This window comes from Diceros bicornis, unplaced genomic scaffold, assembly GCF_020826845.1.
Source record: "Diceros bicornis minor isolate mBicDic1 unplaced genomic scaffold, mDicBic1.mat.cur scaffold_73_ctg1, whole genome shotgun sequence".
Taxonomy (NCBI): Eukaryota; Metazoa; Chordata; class Mammalia; order Perissodactyla; family Rhinocerotidae; genus Diceros; species Diceros bicornis.
This window is the reverse complement of record NW_026691615.1, coordinates 1,391,609-1,412,419: the sequence shown is the minus strand read 5'-3', so window position 1 is coordinate 1,412,419 and position 20,811 is coordinate 1,391,609. Positions and strand designations below refer to the sequence as shown.

The 20,811-nt window shown below is 42.2% G+C and overlaps 1 pseudogene; it reads right to left on the bottom strand.

Moving 5' to 3' along the window:
• Window positions 1-16,963: 16,963 nt before the first annotated feature.
• On the bottom strand, window positions 16,964-20,075 carry LOC131403563 (methyl-CpG-binding domain protein 3-like 2B; annotated as a pseudogene).
• Window positions 20,076-20,811: the final 736 nt, after the last annotated feature.

The window sequence follows — 20,811 nt, the reverse complement described above, 5'->3', positions numbered from 1 at the left end:
AAGGGAAATACAAATATAATCAATGAGATACTATTTTCACACATCAAATTGGCCAAGTATTAAAAGAAAACCATGAAGGAAATACATATTTCCCTTCATGCTTATGGAAATATCAAGTAGTACATATGTGGAAAGTTCTTTGGCAATATATCTAAAAGGCCTTTAAAATATACCTAATGTTGCACTTAGTCATTTTACTCCTAAGAATTGAAGCAGAGTAGAGTGAGAATATGTGTCTATGAGTTTGCCCATTATGTTCCTACGTATAGTAACAAATATTAGAAACCAAATAAAAACCCCCAAATTTCTGTTAGATTAATATTATGCTAGCCTTGAGGATATGACAAATAATTTATAGGCAAAATAATTATCTTTGGTTAAGGGCCGTAGGATCATTACTTAAGCACAGTCATTAGTCAAAGATAAGTAGATATTTACTCATATAGAAACATATTTATGATATTTTATGTAAAAATAGCTTAAAGAGGAACGGGGACAGATAACTCCAATTTTGTAATGTGTTCACATTTATAAGCAGAACAGTAAAATGTATGATGAGGACCACATTATGATGTTCTTGGGCTTGAGACACTTTTGTCTTTGTGAGGTTCTTTCTCTCTCAAAAATACTGAAACATATCTTATGACAGTGTTGTTATAAAGACAAATATCTTAATCTTGTATATTAAAAGACTTTTCTTTGTCCTTAAAGTTACTTTTTTCTTCTGATTTTAGGTGAAATTAAAACATTCTCCTGGGTCCCTAAAGCCTTGTGGGCACTGGTTCCCCTGTGCCTAGTGGAAAAGTCCGCTTGGACATGAAAACCTCCTGTAACTGCAAGTATGTTCTTTTAACATAGACAGAGTCTCCAGTGCGCATGTCTGGAGAGAGCCGACCTGCCCGGGGACAAGGTCCTCTGAGCTGGGGTGAGTGGAGAGCAGAGGACAAGAAGAACACCATTTAGCCTCTCGTCCTGCAGTGAGAAACACTCTCCATCCACCATCCGGGTGCCTGAAGATGTGGGGACATGTGAGTTGAACTTGCCTTCTGCCCCCAGGAGATCAGGTCAGAGCTTCCCTGACTCAACAGCCCCAGATCCTGCAGCCCTGACACTGGCTAAGAAACAGCAATCAGCAGTGTCCCTCAGAACGACCGTGTGGACCTTAAACACATTGACAACAAGACAGCAAGTACATAATGGGAAATTATAGAATTAAAAAAAAATAGGTAAATGTGGGAAGCATTAAAGAATAAAAAGATGAGCGGAGAAACATTTAGAGACAAAAAGAACACAAGATAGGGGCGGACGCCTTCCAGAGCAGAGAAGCAGCCCCGATTCCTGAACCTGCCGTGACGCTCCCCAATGTGTGCAGCTACTGCAGCAAAAGCGGAGCCTCCAGCCTCTCCTGGGGACGTCACAGTCACTGTCTTCAGAGCAATCCCCTCTCCTCACACGAGCACAGGCCCTCTGCCGGAATCCCCTGAAATTCTGCCTCTTCAATCGATTCATTAGACCTTAGGATGCAGAACTGACATTGGCAAGATCCAAAAACGGAGGTCGTGCAAGTGCCCGAGGGAGTCAGAATCAGATTGTGGGGGTTACATCTCACAGATTATTGATCTGTTGCTCTCAGCCTGGCTTGCAGCCCTGGGAGGCATGGGACACCCCACTGTGAAATAACAATATGAAGAGGTTTCAAAGAGTAACCGGATGTCCACAGGAAGAAGTCTGTCCATGCAGGTGGGGCAGAGATAGCAGGGGCCTCCCTGTAGTGACATTAGGAATTACATGCATGACGAAAGAGACATTAGCAGACACTTGACTTTGTGGAAGGGACACTTTTCTGTAGCTTCTTTGCATTGAACTCCTGCCAATGGACTGTGTTTCTAAGGGACGTCACTTGAGCCAAGGCTGTGGCAGCCAAGGCAGGAGGAGGGCTGAGACGGTGGAGTACGTTGGGGGAGAGTGCTGTCTCACTAAGCTTCCAGCCCTGAAAATGGGAAATTAAAAGGAAGAAAAGCATAAAACCTAAAAAGTCTCTTCCCCACTTTGAAAGAAACAACAAAGTCAGTGGGAAGAGACAAAATTAATTATGAACAGTTTTGGGGAGGTGGGGTGCAGAGGGGAAGGACAGGACAGCTAATACAGAGCACCTTGGTCTATCCATCCACAGATCCCCTAGGCATCATTCATCACACTAATAAAGCAGAAAATAAATAAATAAAGAGGCACTCACTATTGGAAAATGACATCCTTGCTAGGCTTATTGATCCCACTACATGAGAAAAATGTATAAAGGGGGAAAAATGCACCAACAACCATGTCTCCATCCTTGTATACACTGGGTTTCATTCTCAAGAAGCAGTTGGGATCAGCCAAACTGCACACAAAGAGAGGAAACTGCAGGAACAGGAAGATAAAAGTCAAAAGGAATATCTCAGATGTGTCTGCAAATCTCTGAGTCTGTGTGAAGTGTAGGGTGGGAGAAGCGGAGGTGGGACCTGCAGCCTAACCAGGTATATACATATATCACGTATCTACACACACATATACATGATGTGGACTGGAGAAGCAACTCTAATGCCCCACCGACTCCTTTCAGCAAAGTCTCTTCCTCTCCCCTGGAGACATCCAGACCCCTTTCTGCTCTGGGGCTCTGCATCTGAGGTCCTGTGTCCAGGTGAAAAACACAAGTTGGAAAACATGTTTGAAGATCATCCTCTCCAGCCCCAGGCGCTATGATCTCATTCATGTCCATGGATAGCAAGGCCCCAGGGACCACCTCCTCTTGGGCATATTAGGTCCCAAGCCTGTGTCAACAAGCCATCTGCATCAACACCATTTGTGATGATGCAAAGGAACTGCATCAGAGGAGCCAATTTCAGGTGTAAGGGGAAAGGGTCAGAGAGGAAAACCTTTCAAACTTTCACCATTGAGTATGATGTGTAATTGCTCTGGATAGATAAGATCAAGTAAGGGTCACATAGGATCCAAAAGGTGGGATGGAGGTAGACAGAGAAAGGCACTTGAACAGGACAAATTGCCAAATACAAACGCACTAATGGCTGATTTCAGGAAAACAAGGCACAGAAAAATAACCCAATCCATCCATTCTTATGACCACTATAACAAAAATCTATGAAACTGGGTTTGCCAATATAGTTTCATGATGCGTGTGACCAGTTATACCTGAAGGTATTTTCTATGCAGTGGAAGCACCAAATAGAATGTATGTGTGTTTTGGTGGGGGGAGTGGAACTCTCACAATTTCTGTCACCCTTCCCCAGTCTTTACTAATGATAAGAATATTGTGACCTTTTTCTCAATCGCAGATAAAATGCTCTGTAAAAAGTAGCTTCAAGACTATTCCCACATAACTAAACTGCCCTCCGAGTTCCTCACTGTGAAGAAATAGCTGTTGCTTCTGTTGTCAAAACTGTAGTGAAATGACAAGTGACAATCGGTTAGTCTAGTCTCTTGGAACCCTTTTTTCCTCCTCCCTATTTGCTTGTGCATCTTCCATTCTCCATTCCCTTTTCACTGTCTTGCCATTCATCTTCTATTTTCTGACAATATGTAGGGACCTGTCTTAGTCCCAGCTCCACCTACCAGTCCATTCCAAGAGAGATTTTGGCTCAATCAGCCAAACAAAAATTCACAAAGTCTGGTCTCATTTTTCATCTTACCGTACCAGGATTGGGCCCTCAGACCAGTTCAAAGTACAGCCTGGTGGTTCCCTGGCCTCAAAGATTCCCTCCTCTCCCTGCTTACATCCAGCCCACTACACCAGCTGCCTGCCACCACTGGCACATGCACATTTTCCAACTCAGATGGTGCCACTCACCCCACAATTAACCCTGATGGGAGCCATGTTCCACTACCGACTCGGAAGCCTGTGTTCCATTTTCAGTGCTGATCTCAGACCACCTCCGGTGCATGCCGCGGTTCACTCATGGTGCAGCCCTCTGTGCTCCCCTGATGACCTGACTTGGAACCAACAGGAAGTTAAACATCTAGTTCAACTGAAAAATAGTAGGAGAGCCTCTGCCTCAGGTAACGTTTTGAGATATATGGTGCCCCTCCCTGGCCCCACTCCCCTGAACTCTAGCATACTCCTACCCCTCAACCTCATGATGATAAGTCAAAGGACTTTGTGGAGCCCCTCCAGGTTGGGCAACAGCAGGACCTGGGACTCGCTGGGTCACTGGAATGACCCAAAGCTGTATCCCTTGTGAGGTAGGAGAGGTGAGAACTTGGGTTCAGGATTTGAACATCTTTGAATTAGTCTGGCCTAATTCTAATTATTTTTATTGAATATGTAGCATTTTTTTTTCCTCTGTGGGTATAGATGTATTACTTCTAGATGCATTACGTTGTCATCTCCTTCCTTAGGGCATCCTTGTTAAGTTTCTACCTAGACACTTATGTTCAAAGATATAGTGCAAGGATGCCCCCTCTCTTTGCATTCTTGCAGACAAAATTCCCCTATGAAATATTTGTGTACAAACCATAGTAAATGTTTTCATTTATCTGGTTCCTCAGGCAAAAAAAAAAAAAAGAAATATTGATAGTTATCCTTGACTCCTCTCTTTTCCTCTTGTTCCACATCCTATCCATCACCAAAGTGTGACAAATATTTCTAAGTTATATACTGAGTTCAGAATTGCTTGTCTGGATCATTTCAGTAGCCACGTGCTTCCTCACTTAGTCCTCTCTGGTCCATTCACCAACCAGACACCAGGGGGGTTCTTTCAGGATGTAAGACAGGTCCACACCCTTTAGTGAATTCCTAAAGCAGATTTTGGAGGTAGACTGCCTGAGTACCAGCTCTGTGACCTTGGACAATTACATAATCTCTAACATTCCTCGTAGGTAAAATGGGAGTTAATATTGTTGGCTCCAAACATTGTTGTGAGGATTAAATGAGTGAATACATGTCAGGTGCCTAGAACATGCCTTGCACATGTTAAGGCAACATGAAAATTTTCACTATAATTATAATAAAACTTACTGTTATGATCGCCTATTAATTAAGTTGAATCATATGAAATTTCCAATATACAACCATTTTTGACATATTATTGTTGAATAAATGATAAAACTAAGTTTAGAAAGATTGTGTAGCATAAAAAAAGATTGGAGAGGAAAATATTATTAGGAGAAAAATAAGATGAAGTAAATTGCTTTGCTGGCTGACCTGTAATCTGGCTGTAATTGCTTTGCAATTTACAGAACACTGTCTGATGCATTGTTTCATTTAATTCTTATAGAATGCTTTTCAGGGTGTTATTACTGCTGTCTCTGAAGGAGTAACTGCCTTGCCCAAGGTCACCCCACATTAAATAACACAACTAGGATGGAAACATATTTTTGAGTGTGAATTCCATGTAATAGTTTGTTTTCCCTTCATAGCATCATCTTTCCTCTCAAGAAAGTGATGAAATAGTGTTGATCCATAGGAACCTAGTATTAGAGACATCTTTTATGTCTGCTCATAATCTCAACCATAGCAACCATATAATACATTCTGTGAAGTGCTTACACTCACATGATAAACACTATGTCTTTGAAAGAGTGGGGATGTAAGAAGGAATTTTGGTTTCATGCTTTCTAGATTTTCAAGTCCATTCTTAGAGCTCTGGAGAAGCTTGAAAAGAGGAAATGGTTGAAAATAGTCCAAAATGAAAGAAGATTGATGCATATGTAACTTTAGTGATCACCCCAAATGTCTCTTTTTGTTCATGGTCTGTGTCACCCCACTAGAATAAATGCTCTTAGTGTAGATCACTGCTGTCTTGCAGCAAGTGGTAGGCAATGAATTAATATTTGTTGAAGGAATGAAAATGGCCTTAAGTACATCTGCTCTTTATACACCAGAGAACAGCCCCATTCCGGGCAAATGGCATCATTAGTTAACTTTTTGAAAACTCATGTTCTTATTTGCTCATAACCATGGATTCAAAGCTCCCTTTTATTTCCTGCTAAGTACACACGAATTGTGTTGTGTCTCATTAGGGAATGTTTGCACAGTCTCACTACAAAAGAAAGACCTTTTAGCCTATGGTCTGCTGGTTCCAGCAGGTGCCAACACTATATTTCTCTCTCAACAATTAGCTATTGATTTACTATCCTTATAAGCAGTGATCTGAAATGGAACTTAATTCGGTCAGTGTCATGCAAAAGTAGACACTTACTGTGTCTCTAAGTGATGATGTGGATAATAATGTTGATGGAGAAGAAGATAACTAAAAATTCACTCTGGTTTTGCATCTGGGTAAAGGGTACCTTGAAATCATAGAAGTTTAGAACTCAAAAACACTTTTCAAACTCTTTATATTACAGATGAAGAAACTGAGGTCTGAAGAGGTTAAGAGATTTGACCATGATTAATTCTTGAGACTAGGGTAGGATTCTCTAATTCTCAGCTGACCACATTGTCATGTCTTAGCAACAAATAACCAAGAGAGAGAAGTCTGTTGACTTCTAGGCAGAAAGGATTCCTCTTCATATTTTTACTTTCCCTCTCTTAGATGTCTGCTCTGCCCTGACAAGGAATTTATCTGGTGTTTACACTATGCTTAAGATGAGGAAAATGCTACTGGCAAACATTATTGTGATTCAGTGTGGCACTGGAGAGCCCAGTCATGGAAAAATGAGAATAGAAAGAATAAGAGATAAATAATATTAGAGAAGAAGAGAAAAATCTAATATTTTAGTGGGAAATAACATAAAATTTAGAACTAGTAATTAAGTTGAGTAATGTGAAACAATACTAGATAACTATATGAAAAATCAAAACTACTGTTATATTAGCAACAACTAGTTTAAACAGGTAAATAATTTTTCTAGCTTTTGGAGCAATGAATTATTTAAAATAAGCATTTAAAATAATTGGACCTATTCAATATGAAGTTATAAGTTATATAAATTACACGAAGAAGATTATAAAGATATACCAAATGACATAAGGCTCTAATTAAATGGAGAGACAAACTATATTTATGAATGAAAAGAATTAGTGTTTCAAAGAATTCAGTTTTCCAAGCATTATTCAGAATAAATGTACTTAAAACCAGCTTTCAAAATGGTACGGTAGTTGTTTTATAGACAATAAGATATCCACTTTCAAAATAAAACACTGGGCCATAAACTAACATTATTCACAAGTAAATCACTCCAAATGGATTATGGGGCTAAAATTAAAAGTAAAAATCCCCAGTGCAAAACAGTGGTGGATGACAACACAGGAGAATATCCAATATCTCAGAATTAGTACAGTTATTCTTAATATATACGGTTAAAAATGTCTGGTTGAAAAGAAGGATGAGAGAAAGTACAATGAAAGATAATATGGTCTCAGATTTTCTTTTAGAATCTGAATCTTGAGAGGACTATTCCAGCCTAAAATATTGGATAAAGATAGAAATCTGTGGTATTTAAACATGTAATGAAAGGACATATTTAAATAATAGTATCATGTATCAGTTAGCTTCTCCTGTATAACAAATTGTCTTAAAATTTGGTGGCTTAAAATAAAAAAAAATAATTTATTTTTTCTCAATATTCTGTGGATTATCTGGGCAGTTATTTTGATCTGGACCTATTGGTGGCTCAGCTGGGATGGACGGTCTAGGATGACCTTACTCACATATCTGATGGTTGACTTGAAGTCACTTGGAGTGATGGAGATGTGCAGTCTATCTAGACTCATTTACATATTGACGGCCACAGGTTTCCCAGGGGCAGCCAGAGACGGATAAGTACCAACAATGAGCAAATGTTTTTCAAGCCTTTGCTTGTGTCATTTGCTAATGTCCCATTGGCCAAACCCAGCCAAAAGCCAGGAGACAAGGAAGCCCATTGATGTAGATCATCTTGATTAACCTTCCTGGGTACAGCAAGAGAGAGAAAGTGGATTTGCTGGGGCAAATGGAAGATATCCAGAATTGTTCACTCCTTTTGTTTCTGAGAATCTACTCCTGTCAGTCACCTGAGTTGAAGGTTATATCCCTGCCCAGGAATTGTATCAGCTAGTGTACCATCCTGAGTGCTCTCAAAGCATTGATACTCCCATGTGTAGTCTAAAATAGTTGCCTCCACAAGTGTTCTTCATGTAAGATGGGTTATGGCGTTCTTGGGAGGAAAGTGCAAACGATAATTAATATAAAGGTCCTGGTTCCTATAGGGTGGACACTTCTACCAGGAGACAAAGGATGAATCCTATTGAATGCTATGACTGCTGTGATGCCAGCACAAGGAAAGAAGCCATCATGGCTTCTGGCATGAGTAATTCTTCCAGAGGACATGGGCCTTCTGTTATACAGCCAGGACAGAGAAGACATTGGGCATTCAGGTAGCCCACCAGGATATCTTTTGATATTCTTTCCCCAATTTTGTTGATAAATTAGTGCAGAAGCTGTATCCTGAGAAGGGCATGGTGACTAGGTGCTCAGACACCTCAGGGATGAGCATCTGGATCATCCCTCCAGGTAAGCCACCTAGACCAGCAGAGGTGCTTGTCAATCTAAATGGGAGAGTAGGAGGAGTGGGATGGTAAGTATCAATTGCAGCACCAACAAAAGCTGCTGTTGAGAGCTGCCTGTAATTTGTCCCACTGATCTTCCTCTTGTAAGTTTCCCCAGTCAGCATGACCAACCAGAACACTGTGTGTACTGGCTTCAAGAAGCAAGTGCATCTGAGGGGCATAAGTGATGGACCATCATGGAGACAGTGGTATATTTCCAAGATTCTTCTTTTGGGACTAAGTCATTCACTCATGTAGCTACCAGAAGTGTTTTAAGGGCTCGTGCTGCCACCCTCTCTGGGAAATTCCTTGGGCCAAAGGAAAGTGCCACACCTAAGATTATGACCACTCCCAATGGCAGCCCATTTCCAATGACTGGTTCATGTGGGGGGTACAATGGCCTACTTCCTTTGCCTCAATTTGAGACACGCTTGATGCTCTCTATGGGATCAACTGTTGTCTCCATTTTTAAACTACTGCAGTTCAGTCTCTTGTTCTGTCCAGTCTCAGTTCTCTCCTTTAGACATGGTTACCTCAAGCCCAGCGACAAACTTATTGTGCCAAGGTTTCTTCATCAGTAAAACGGGAACAATGAGAGTGCCTACTCTGTAGACTTGTATTAGGGATTCAATCAGTTAATATATGTAAAGCACTTATGAGGCACCCTGGTATATAGTAAACATTATATATCATCTTTTATTATGAATTAATTAAAGTTCATTGTAGGATTATACTGACCAAAATAAGTCACACACACAAAGAGCAAATATTGTACGAACTTCAATAACAGGCAAAAAATAATTTGTGATAGGAAAAAAAACAGAATAGCAGTTGCATCTAAGCGCAGGTTGTGGCGAGAGGTGGTGCAGAAGTAGGGACTGGCTGAGAGGACATGAAGGGACTTTGTGGGATGAGGAGAGTGTTCTACATCTTGATAGGAGTGTAGGTCACACAGGTATACGCGTTTGTCGAATGCATTGAATTTTACATGTTAGGTCTGTATGTTGCACTGCATGTAACTTATACCTCAATTTAAATTAGAATCATTTTGCTAAGTGAAAGAAGCCAGAGACTAAAGGCATTTTATTGTATGATTCCATTGTATGACATCTGAGAAAAAGCAAAACAGTAGGGAAGGACAATTAATCAATGGTTTCCTGGGATAAGGAGTAAGAGAGGGGGATGACTACAAAGGGGCAGCACAATAGAATTTTGGAATGATGGAATTGTTCTATCATGAATGTGTTCACGTGTGTATCATGCTCAGTCATGATGGTGTAGATGCATACACAACTCTATGCATTTGCCAAAACCCATAGAATTGTACATCACAGAGTGGATATTACTGTAGGTTAAAAAAAAAATTAATCCACCAGCTAGTGGAGGGAATGTAAAATGGAATAGAGGCTATATAAAATGAACCTAACTGTATTACAAATGAAATAACTATAATGAAGGGTATGAGAAGGAAATGAAATTTACTTTGGAAAACTGTGTTAAGACCAGATGCTGTAAGGCTGGATACAAAAAGAACTGACCAGAAATCCTGGAGTCTAGTTCATAAATTTGTTTCTCAGAAGGGTATGGGTTAGCAATTCTTAAACTACTTTATTTATGTACTAGGACTGAACAGCTAAGTTAATATATTGTAGATCATGAGAGCCAGTTTCTCACTGTCAAAGAAACATGTTACAAACAAGGGAAGAGAGAAGACTAGAATGAACACTGGGTGCTGGATCTGGATTAAAATTGGAAGCATCAGTATGAATTCATGCTTTTGATGAATGGATGGATGGATGGATGGATAGAAGGAAGGAAGGAAAGATAGATAGATAGATAGATAGATAGATAGATAGATAGATAGATAGATAGACAGACAGACAGGTAGATAGACAGATGGATGGATGGATGGATAGATAGATAGATAGATAGATAGATAGATAGATAGATAGATAGATAGATAGATAGATAGATAGATAGATATAGATAGACAATGTGTGCATGTAGAGGATAGGATACATTCATATATTTCCAAGGCCTATCGGCTCAGAAGGCCTAGAAGCAATGACTCTCCAGTAGCAATGAGAACACCTATCACTCACCCAAATCTTGGTTTCTAAAGTACTCTTCTAAAGAAAAAGGAAAAAGAAGGAACCAGGGCTCTTTCGAGAAATGGTTGATGCCAGGGCTGGGGTAGGTAAAATACAACCTGATCCTGCAACACCTCTGAAGCATATTCCAAGAGAAAATAAAATTCACAAAGAGGCAGCCCACAAAATCTGCCTAAGAATCCCCCTCAGGTCCCTGAATAACACCTAATCTGTGCATATAAAGGGAAAGACTCTAGGGGATTTAGAAGAGAAAAACCAATGGAAACTGAATATTGTGCAGAAATTTCAGAGGTCACACATCCCAGGAGTTGGAGCTTGGTTTTCGGATTCATCTGGAGTGGAATGACCTTGATAAAAAAAAACCTGGGTTCCCATTATGACCCTAGAAATGTCACACTAAGAGTAAGGACTACACCCTTTGCAAAACTGAAATAAATCTGTCCTTTTAGAGGCTAAAACCCAGCCATCATAGGTTCTAGGTGATCCATTAGTACTACAACTGCCTGCCATGACAAAACCTAATCTTTAGAGGAATGTAACACCATTAAGAGCCTCTACGCGGTATTGTGCACAAGATCCAGCATACAATAAAAGGTTGCTAGACATGCAGAGCAGCGGGAAAACCTTCTCTATTATGAATATATAAATCAATAGAAGCAGACCCAGAGACAATGCAGAGATTGGAGTTAGCAGACAAGCACTTCAAAATAACTATGAAGAAAAGGGAGGAAACATGGACAATTGTAGACAATGAAAGACAAATTGCAAATCTTTAAAACAACCAAAGAAAAAGGACACATTGCTTTCAAAAGAGCAACAATAAGACCCATAACTTGTCAAAAGAAACTATAGAACGAGAAGACGATGAGCGGCTGGCCCCGTGGCATAGCAGATAAGTGCCCGTGCTCCGCTGCTGGCGGCCCAGGTTCGGAACCCGGGCGCGCACCGATGCACCACTTGTCAAGCCATGCTGTGGTGCCGTCCCACATAAAGTGGAGGAAGATGGGCACAGATGTTAGCCCAGGGCCAGTATTCCTCAGCAAAAAGCGGAGGATTGGCATGGATGTTAGCTCAGGGCTGATCTTCCTCACACACACACAAAAATAAATAAAGGATTCACCTTAAAAAAAAAAAAAAAGAAGAAAACAACGAATGACATCTGACATCTAAAGTGTTTCATGGAAAAAGAAAAAACCCTACCCATCTAAGATTCTGAGACCTAAGAAAAATATTCCTCAAAAATGCAGACTAATTAAAGATGTTTTCCAAAGGGGGTTTAAAAAAACAAAACCTGAAAGAATTCATCAAAAATGGAACTGTACTTCAAGAAACACTAAAGAAAGCTCTTCAGGTTGAAACAAAAGAATTCCATGTGGAGACACATAACGGTAGGAATAATTATCAGCAGTAAAAATATGTAAGTAAATATAATGAATATTGACGGTATAAAAGAACCCTGTATAGTTTTACAACTTTTGTGTAAGTCTAAACTTTCGCAAAATAATATGCTTTTAAAAACACAATGAACTAATCCCACAAAACTACAGATGATGGAAGCCACTGCAAGAGATCCCCCAGTGCACCTCCCAAGATTAGAGATTATGGAGCCCCAGCAAGTGATACTCACAATCTGCATCCAACAGTAGAGGTGACAGAAGCCCTAGCAAGGGACCACCAGTTCCCTCCAAAGCTAAAGGCAACAGGACCTCAGATAGCAACTGTCATCCCCAAACACAAAATGCTAGGGTCTGAGCAAGCAAGATCTCCATCCCCCCAGACTAGAAATGATGGAACTCCAGTGAGCACCCCTAGTCACTTCCAATCCTAGAAATGACAGCAGCCCCATAAGTGACTCCCTCAGCTGCTCCTCAACACTAGAGAATGGGTAGCCCCAGCCCAGTGACTCACCCAGGCTATGCCAACGATACAGACAAGGGCAGACCCAGAAAGTGAAACGTCTGATCTCCCCAAAGACTAGAAGAAAAGGAGCTCTATAGAGACCCCTCCAGCCTCCCTGACTAGAGATAAGCAGAATCCTATGCAATTATCCCCACAATTCTCTCCCTAAATTAGAGACAATGAGACCTCCATTCAGTGACCCCTTCCTGTCACCCCAACACTTGAAAAACCCAAGTGGGAACCATAGGCAGACAGTGTCCCTCCAGGCTCCAAACACCAGAAACAACAGGAACCACAGCCTCATAACCTCCATTTACCACCAGCATCATGAGGGCTCCATCAGATAGTGGAAGCTTCAGCAAGTGATCCCTCATATCCTGGCAAGATTAGAGATGATGGAAACCCCAAGAAGCAACTTACAACCCCCTACACATTAAAGAAGAAAGGAACCCCAGCAAATGCCACACTGTGCTCACCCAACATAAACCCCAGCTTGCCTCCCTTGACTCCCAAGACCAGATATGTGTATCCCCAGCAAAGAGTAACCCCAGTCTCACCCCATAGACAAGCAATGACCAGAGTCTCAACAGGCAACCCACCAGGTTCTCCAATATCAGTGTCAAACAGAGCCTCAGACAACTACCTCTGTTCCCATTATCACAAAATAAGAGTGGATAGAAGCATCAGCAAGCAGCACTCTCAACACAAATGAGGGCGGCCCACAATGCAAATCCCTGAAGTTCTTCCCAACAGGAGATGAGTGCCCCTTCAGTAATCCCTCCCTTTTCCCAAACAGAAGGAACATTCTGAGCCCAAGCTGGCAACTCTTCAGCCTCCTTTTGCAAGGTAGATGTCTCTGTCCTCAGTTGTAGTGGATAGATAAAGCCCCATCCAACCTAGTGTCCCCTGCCCTGGGGAATGTTGAGGACCCCAGTCTCAGAGTAAGGAAGACAAGCTAGAGATGCCCCAGGATCCCCTTATACAGGAGGTGACAGGAACCCAGGAAGCAAAACTTCCCCCAACATTTCCTGCCCCAGCAACCCCCTCTTATCTGCTGCATTCCCCGCTGACCCTCAGAACATCGACTGCTCAAAGAAGCAGTAGGGGCCAGGGAAGGCTGGAGCTGGGGGAGAGGCTGAGAAGGATAGAGAGGAGTAAAAATGAAGGCAAAATGAGACATTCTATGTTGTCCCAAACACAGCCATGAATTCCAGAGGCCCCAACCAGCCCCAATTAAACCAGTCTCTTGGGGGCAAGCTGGAGCAGAAGAAAAGGAATTCTGGGCTAGTGAGGAGAGGTGGCCTGGTGAAAAGGTAGGTGTGTTTCCTAGCTGCCAAGATGGCCACCAATGATTGTGGCCACCTCTATTCATGCCCTGGCAGTCTCCTCCCACATTCAATGAGACATGACCAAAGTGATCAATACAGTGCTGCAGAAATGACAGCATGTCATATCTGAGGCTATGTCATAAGACACACTGAAGCTTCCTTCTTGGTCTCTTAGATTGCTCCCTCTCTGGAGGAAGCCATCCACCATGCCATGAGGATACTCAAGCAGCCCCGTAGAGAGGTCCATGTTTAGAGGAACCCACTTGTCGGCACTAATTGTTATCCATTCAGGGAGCCACCTGGGAAGATTTGCCAGCCCTTGTCAAATTTCAAACTCTAATTAACATGTGTGCTAAAATGTTTAGAGGTGACGTCTACTGCCGTCTGCAACCTACTTCAAAATGTGTTAAACAGAAAAGGGTTGATGGAGAATAGAGGGGTAGAAGTGGCAAAGCAAGTACAGTAAAATGTTAGTGATGGAATGTAGGTGGTGGACTCTATTAGTTTATTAGAGCTGCCATAACAAAGTACCACAGACGGGGTGGCTTAAACAGCAGAAATTCACTTCTTACCATTCTGGAGGTTAGAAATCCAAGATCAAGATGCCAGCAGAGTTGGTTTCTCCTGAGGCCTCTCTCCTTGGCTTGTAGATGACTATCCTCTTGCTGCCTCTGTATGTGGTCATCCCTCTGTGCACGTGTGCCCCTGACACCTCTTTTTTGGGGGAGGAAGATCAGCCGTGTGTTAACATCTGCCAATTCTCCTCTTTTTGCTGAGGAAGACTGGCCCTGGGCTAACATCCGTGTCCATCTTCCTCCACTTTATATGGGACGCTGCCATTGCCAAGCAGTGCATAGGTGCGCGCCCAGCATCCAAACCAGCAAACCCCGGGCCACCACAGCGGAGCGCGCGTACTTAACCGCTGCGCCACCGGCCGGCCCCGCATTTTACTTTTATTACCTCTTTAAAGGCCCAACCTCCAAATAAATTCTCATTATGAGGTATTAGAGATTTTGGTTTCAACGTATGAATGAGGGGTGGGGACAGAATTCAGTCCATGACATGAATGTTTACTGTAAAACTCTTTCAAATTATCTCCTTGCTTGAAAATTTTCCATAATAAAGTGGGTGCAGGTGATGTGCTAAGTCAGTAAAGAAAAAACGGATAGTTAAAAAAAAAATCGTGTTGGAACCACCAGCTGGTCTGTGGAATAGGGATTATCACAGATTTAAATGTAAAAGTTGAAGCTGTAAAAGTCCGAGAAGAAACCAAGAGACAAATCGTTTATATATAATCTCAGAGGACAGGTGGTCCTTTTAGAGTCTAATGTAAACCAAGAAACAAATAAAAATTAATACATTTTATTTTATTTAAAAGAAATTTGCATGACAGCAAGGACTAGAAGGAAAGACAAAGGAAAAAAAAAAAAAGGAAAATGCTGGCAACTCATCACAAAAGGCTAACATTTTAATATTAAAGAACTCCTACCGACCAAAGGAAAAGACCAAGAATCCATTGGAGAAATGGATACATGCTAAGAATAGTTTCCAGAAAATACAGAACGCTCTCAATATAAGAGATGATTCCCAAATTCTCCCATCAAAAGAACAATACGAAGTAAAACACCGAAATACCGTTTTTATTTATCAGATGAGGTACATTTTTTTGTTGGTTTAATATGTTAATGTATTAGCCAGGATGTGGAGAAAGCGACACTCGGATACCACAGTGACGGGAGGGTGAATTTGAACACCCTACGCCCGCGGACTCACGGACCTGGCGAGACCGAGCGATCCCCGCGGAGCCCCGCGCCGCTGCGAGCGGCGGAAAGAGCCGAATTGTGACAGAAATCGGAGAAAGCCGAAACCAGGCGGAGAGAGCCGAACGGAACCACTGAGCCGAGGAGCGGCGGAGACACGCGGAGGGAACCGAGGACGGGCGTAAAGAGCCGAAGAGGTGAGGAAACGGCCGAGGTCGGGCGGAAGGACCCGAGGTTTGGCGGGGGGAGCCGAGCCCAGCCGAAAAGCGGCGAGAGGCGGCGGAGAGAGCCGAGCCCAGGGGCCGCTGGGAAGAGCTGACAGGTCGTGGGCGGTGAAGCGAGAACAGGCGGTTGGCGCCTCAGAAGGAAGCGGAGACGAGGACGGCGGAGAATGAAGGCGACCGCGCTGCATGGGGCCGTGGACGTGGAGCCCGGAGCCTTCCACGCGCCCGAGCCGCCCCGAGCGCCCCCACAGAGGGTCGTGGACCCGGTCCCCGCTGCCCTCCTCCCCGCTCCCCCGGCCCCGCCGCTGCCCACGGCGCGGGGCGCTCTGGCCGGACAGCGGCGTGTCCTCCGCCCACGACGAGGACGCGCGTGTCCCCGCGGCTGCGTCCTCCGGACGTGATGGCCGCGTGGAGTCTGGCGCCGGTGTCCGCGCGGGGACTGACCCCGGGGGTGCAGCCTCTGACCCGCGCTGAGCCCGCGGACCCAGCCCGTGGGGAAGCCGCTGGGGGTGAGTAAAAATGTCTTATGTCTGAATTAGCATTTGGCAAAAATAAAAAAAAAAAGCATGCAACTTATGTTAGAATGAGATATAAAAGCAAGCTTAATAAAATAAGATTTTTATGGAATCAAATTAATTTAACGTTAAAAAATGAGCTGTTTACAGTGGGTATCATCCTTTCCTGAGTATAAGAATTATAAGAAAATATTATACTAAAAATACTAAATAATACCTTAGGCTAAATTACCTCGGAAGAATTTAATATAAAAGTGAATAAAAATCATGGTAAACAGAAATTGCAGCGTACCAGGACAAACAGATCTTCTTTCTTGTCACACGAAACCCTCCCTCTCCCCCACAAGACCATCTACTCTTCATTTTTGTCTCTCAAGAGTTTAAGAAAGTATAATTTTAACACAACCAAGCATAATGGTCCAGAAGAAGCAGGAGTAACATTAAATGAGGGAGTGAAAATGAGGGCCGCTCATGGGGAACCGCTTCCCGAGGGCCACACCACTCGGCTTCTTCAGCAGGACCTTCTCCTGTTTTCCATCAGGTCTCAGAACATCCTTCTTGGCTCCTTGCTCTCTCTGCCTCCCTGGCAAACCTGTCTGCCCTCAGGGCCTCACCCTCGCTTTTTTCACTTTCAGACTCTGTCTGCAGATGTCTCCATAAGTTACCGGCTGTCTGCAGAGTGGCTGTGAGAGACAGATACCTGCTCCTGGGATCATCTCTGCCCCGTCTGAAGACTGTGCAGCGGTGGGTTCGGGGCTGGTGTGTAGAGACCCAGCACCAACACAGCCCAGGGATTCACCTGGACTAGGAGGTGCAATTATTTTTAAGGTATTTGTGATATGGAAAGTACTTAAAAGTTCTCCTTCACTGCTGCAGGTCTGGAGTCCCTGCAGTCTCCTGTGTGCACAGAGTTGCTGGGGCTTCTGCAAGGTCTCCTCCCGTTGACTATATCTGACTTCATTGCCAGGGTGGGAAGGTATCCTTGTGACAGGCCTCTGGAAAATGCAGCTGGTGAGTCTTGTAGGAAGTGCAGACCTTTCCCGATGTCTCTGTTTGGTCTTAGTTAAATGGACTTATCTTTTCTTCTCTGAAGTCTGGGGCATCATATTTCTTTTGAGCTTCCCCTTTGAAAACAAAATGAAATGTGCCATTTGAATAAAATGAAGAATATTCTCAGCTCATTTGGAACTTCCACCCTCCTCTCTCCCTGGGGAAATGTGTTTCAGATTGGCCTGTGCATCACAATCATCTGGAGGGTTGTTAAAATTCAGATTTCTGGACCTCAACCCAAGTAGGTCCAGGGTGGGGCCAAGAATTTGCACGTCTAGGTGTTCCCGGATGATGCTGATGCTGCTGGCACAGGCACCTCACATTGAGAAGTAGATCCTGGGACATCAAGCTGATATGAGTCAAGGACTGAAAGCTCTGATCATTACCCAGTGCCACCTCCAGACCGTTTGCCTCTACCGTCCTCCTCTGAGGATGTCCCCCCTTCCCATCCTTGTCACAGTCAACTAAACATATGCTGGTAACCCCTGACCCACCATCATGTGGATCCACAGATCACAGGTATCTTTGTATCCCAAGATTTAGGTTTTCAGTGTCTCTTTTACTCTGCTTTAGGACACAATCACCTCATTTTCCTAGCTCCTTTAATGCCTCGTCTCCAATGAAATCATATTACCTCTCAACCCTTAGGTGTTCACTTCACTTGCACTCCCACATCCCATCTTCACTCAAATATTCTCCTGTTCATAAATAAATAACTCACACAGACCATATTCCCATCACACAGTTGCATCCACTGTAAATAACCATTTTTCCTCCCCTGACTCTTCCTCTCTCCTCCTACTTCTCCCTGTTACTCTGGGCTCCACCATCTGGCTTAACAGAACAATTGATGCTTCTTAGAAGTCAATCCTGCTCCCACGTTTGTTACACATCCACACCCTCTTCTAGGCCATCCCATCCCTTTCCCTGGCTTCAGATACCATTGATGAACTAGAAATGCCCATTGAGTCAGCAAGATCTGACTTCACCCTCAGATCCAAATACCCATCTGCCCACTCACCACATCAGTGACAACTCGACGACTCAGCTCACAGTGAGCAGGTCCCAAGTTGAAACAGCCAGTTCTCCAAATAATCACCCATATCTCAGGGTCCCCTAAACTCCCTTGTTGGTACTAATATCCTGTCTACCCCTGAGTGTCATTCTGGACACCCTGCCACCCCACACTCCTTCTTCAGTGAACCATCCATCCACCCTCCTGAATCCACCTAAAGATTCTCAACTTGTGAATAATTCTTTAGCACCTTGCAGATTCCCTACAAAATACCATTTCCACAGAGTGACCTTTCCTGCTCCAGCCATCAAAATTAATATCACATTTTCTCTGTGTTAATTTTTTTCAATTTTTAATTGTATGTGTATAGTATTATCTATTTATTTCATAGTGTTTTTCTCACTAAATTGGATACTCCATGAAGAGAAGACTAATGTGGACTTTAATGTTTTATGCTGCCATATTCAGTCATTTCTTTGCCCATCGAAGGTGCTTAGATATATTTATTGAAAGAAATTATTCAAATTCCAAAAAGAACTAAATTTTTCAAAGAAATTCACTCAACCACAATTATACAATGATATAATCTGTTTTGTGGTATACTGCAATAAATTATCACTAAGATTTCAAATCCTTTCTCTGTAATCCATTATAAGATTATAGTCATAATAATCTGTTTAAAATGTAAATCTAGTCAGTGCACTTTTCCTTTTAAATCTCTCATTTCTGTCTTCAGAAGATATTTTTTTAAAAGTGAAACCATAAACCTCACTTCATTCCTGTTGTCCTGCCATAATTATTAATACCACCCTTTCGTTCCCCAGCATGTCCCAGTTTGGAGGGAAAATTAGTTGATCCTCCCATTTATTGAGCACCTATTGTATGCCAAGTTATGTACTAAAACCTGTGATCCAGAACTTAACAAAGTCACTGCCCCTCTTTATTTTAAATCTTGGTGAAAGGAGAGTTAATAAACAGACTGAGGAATCTCTATTACAGTGTTAGGTATAATTAAGTGCTGTGATAAACAGTAAGGCCAAGACAGAGACAGATAAAGAGGGAGGGATAGAGGAAAAGTGGTAAGGAAGGATGAAGGGAGAAAGAAATTAACTACGTAATTATTGATGATGAAGAGATTAGGGAAGGACTAACTGATGAGGTGATATTTGAGCACAGAACTGAATTTTTCTTAAAAAAGACCAAGCGCATTGTGGGTAAAGAATGTTCCAGAGAGGGGAACAACTTAAACAGTGCAGGGCCGAATACTACACCACTTCCTAGTGATGTTGTTGATTAAAAATAAAACAAAAGCATCTAGCCTGTTATCCCAGAAAACTTCACATAGAAAAAAATACAATAACTTGAACATGACTTAACAAACATTAACACCTAGGAAACAACTTTAATAAAAAGATATCTTCTTGTTTTAAGAGCTTCTCTCTGGGAACTTAAAGAGGTTTCACAGAAGGACAAAGTGTTCAAATGGACACTCTTGCTGTCCGTATGGATTCCACACTCACCAGAATAGGCTGGCTTGGAAAACAGGTCGATGCAGGTTCCTCCATGGCTGCAGAGTTGTCCTGCTGACCCCACTCCTGATGTGCAGACAGCCCGTGGATTGCTGGAAAATGCAGTGAGTTCTGCCTCTGATTCCCCTTTTATGGAGGAAGGGAGTGGATAATCCAATCGGTGGATAATCCAGAGGAGACTTCCTGTCTCTTATCAATGGGATTTGAGCGATTCCTAAAGCTTTATACCTAAACACAAAAATGTGGGGTTATTGACACTGTCAGATACTGTTGGTAGATGAAAAAATTTAATACAGTTGTGTGGGGAGGTGGTATTTCCAGTTTCTATCAACATTTTAATATTTCCTTTTTCTTCCACTATTGATATTTTCTGTAAAAATAGGAATGAAAGTTTATATGTAAAAAATGTCCATACAACTTATGTTTTAATAGGAAAAAATAGAGACTGTGTAAATGTTTATCAATAAAAGAATGTCCAAAATATTTATTAACAAGTCTCTAGAATACATTACACAGCCATTAACAAGAAATTAGTATTTTGTGCATTTACATCTCATGTAATTTCCAGTAAACTTGTAATCATTTCAACCGTCTTACTCTTTCCCTTCCCTTTGACCTGAATAATTAATGTTCCTTTACTCTCTTTACTTCACTGATGTTGATTTAACTCTTTTATTATTCCATTATTTCCTCTATAAACTTATTAGTTGGAATCATATAGAAATCTTTGTTTAATTGCACTAATGGCTAAATCCTGAATCCTAAATACAGTCTAATATGAATAATTACTTTTACCACCTCCCCCAAATGCTAATACCTTCAACACTTTCAATTCTATTTTTAAGCTTCCTGACAT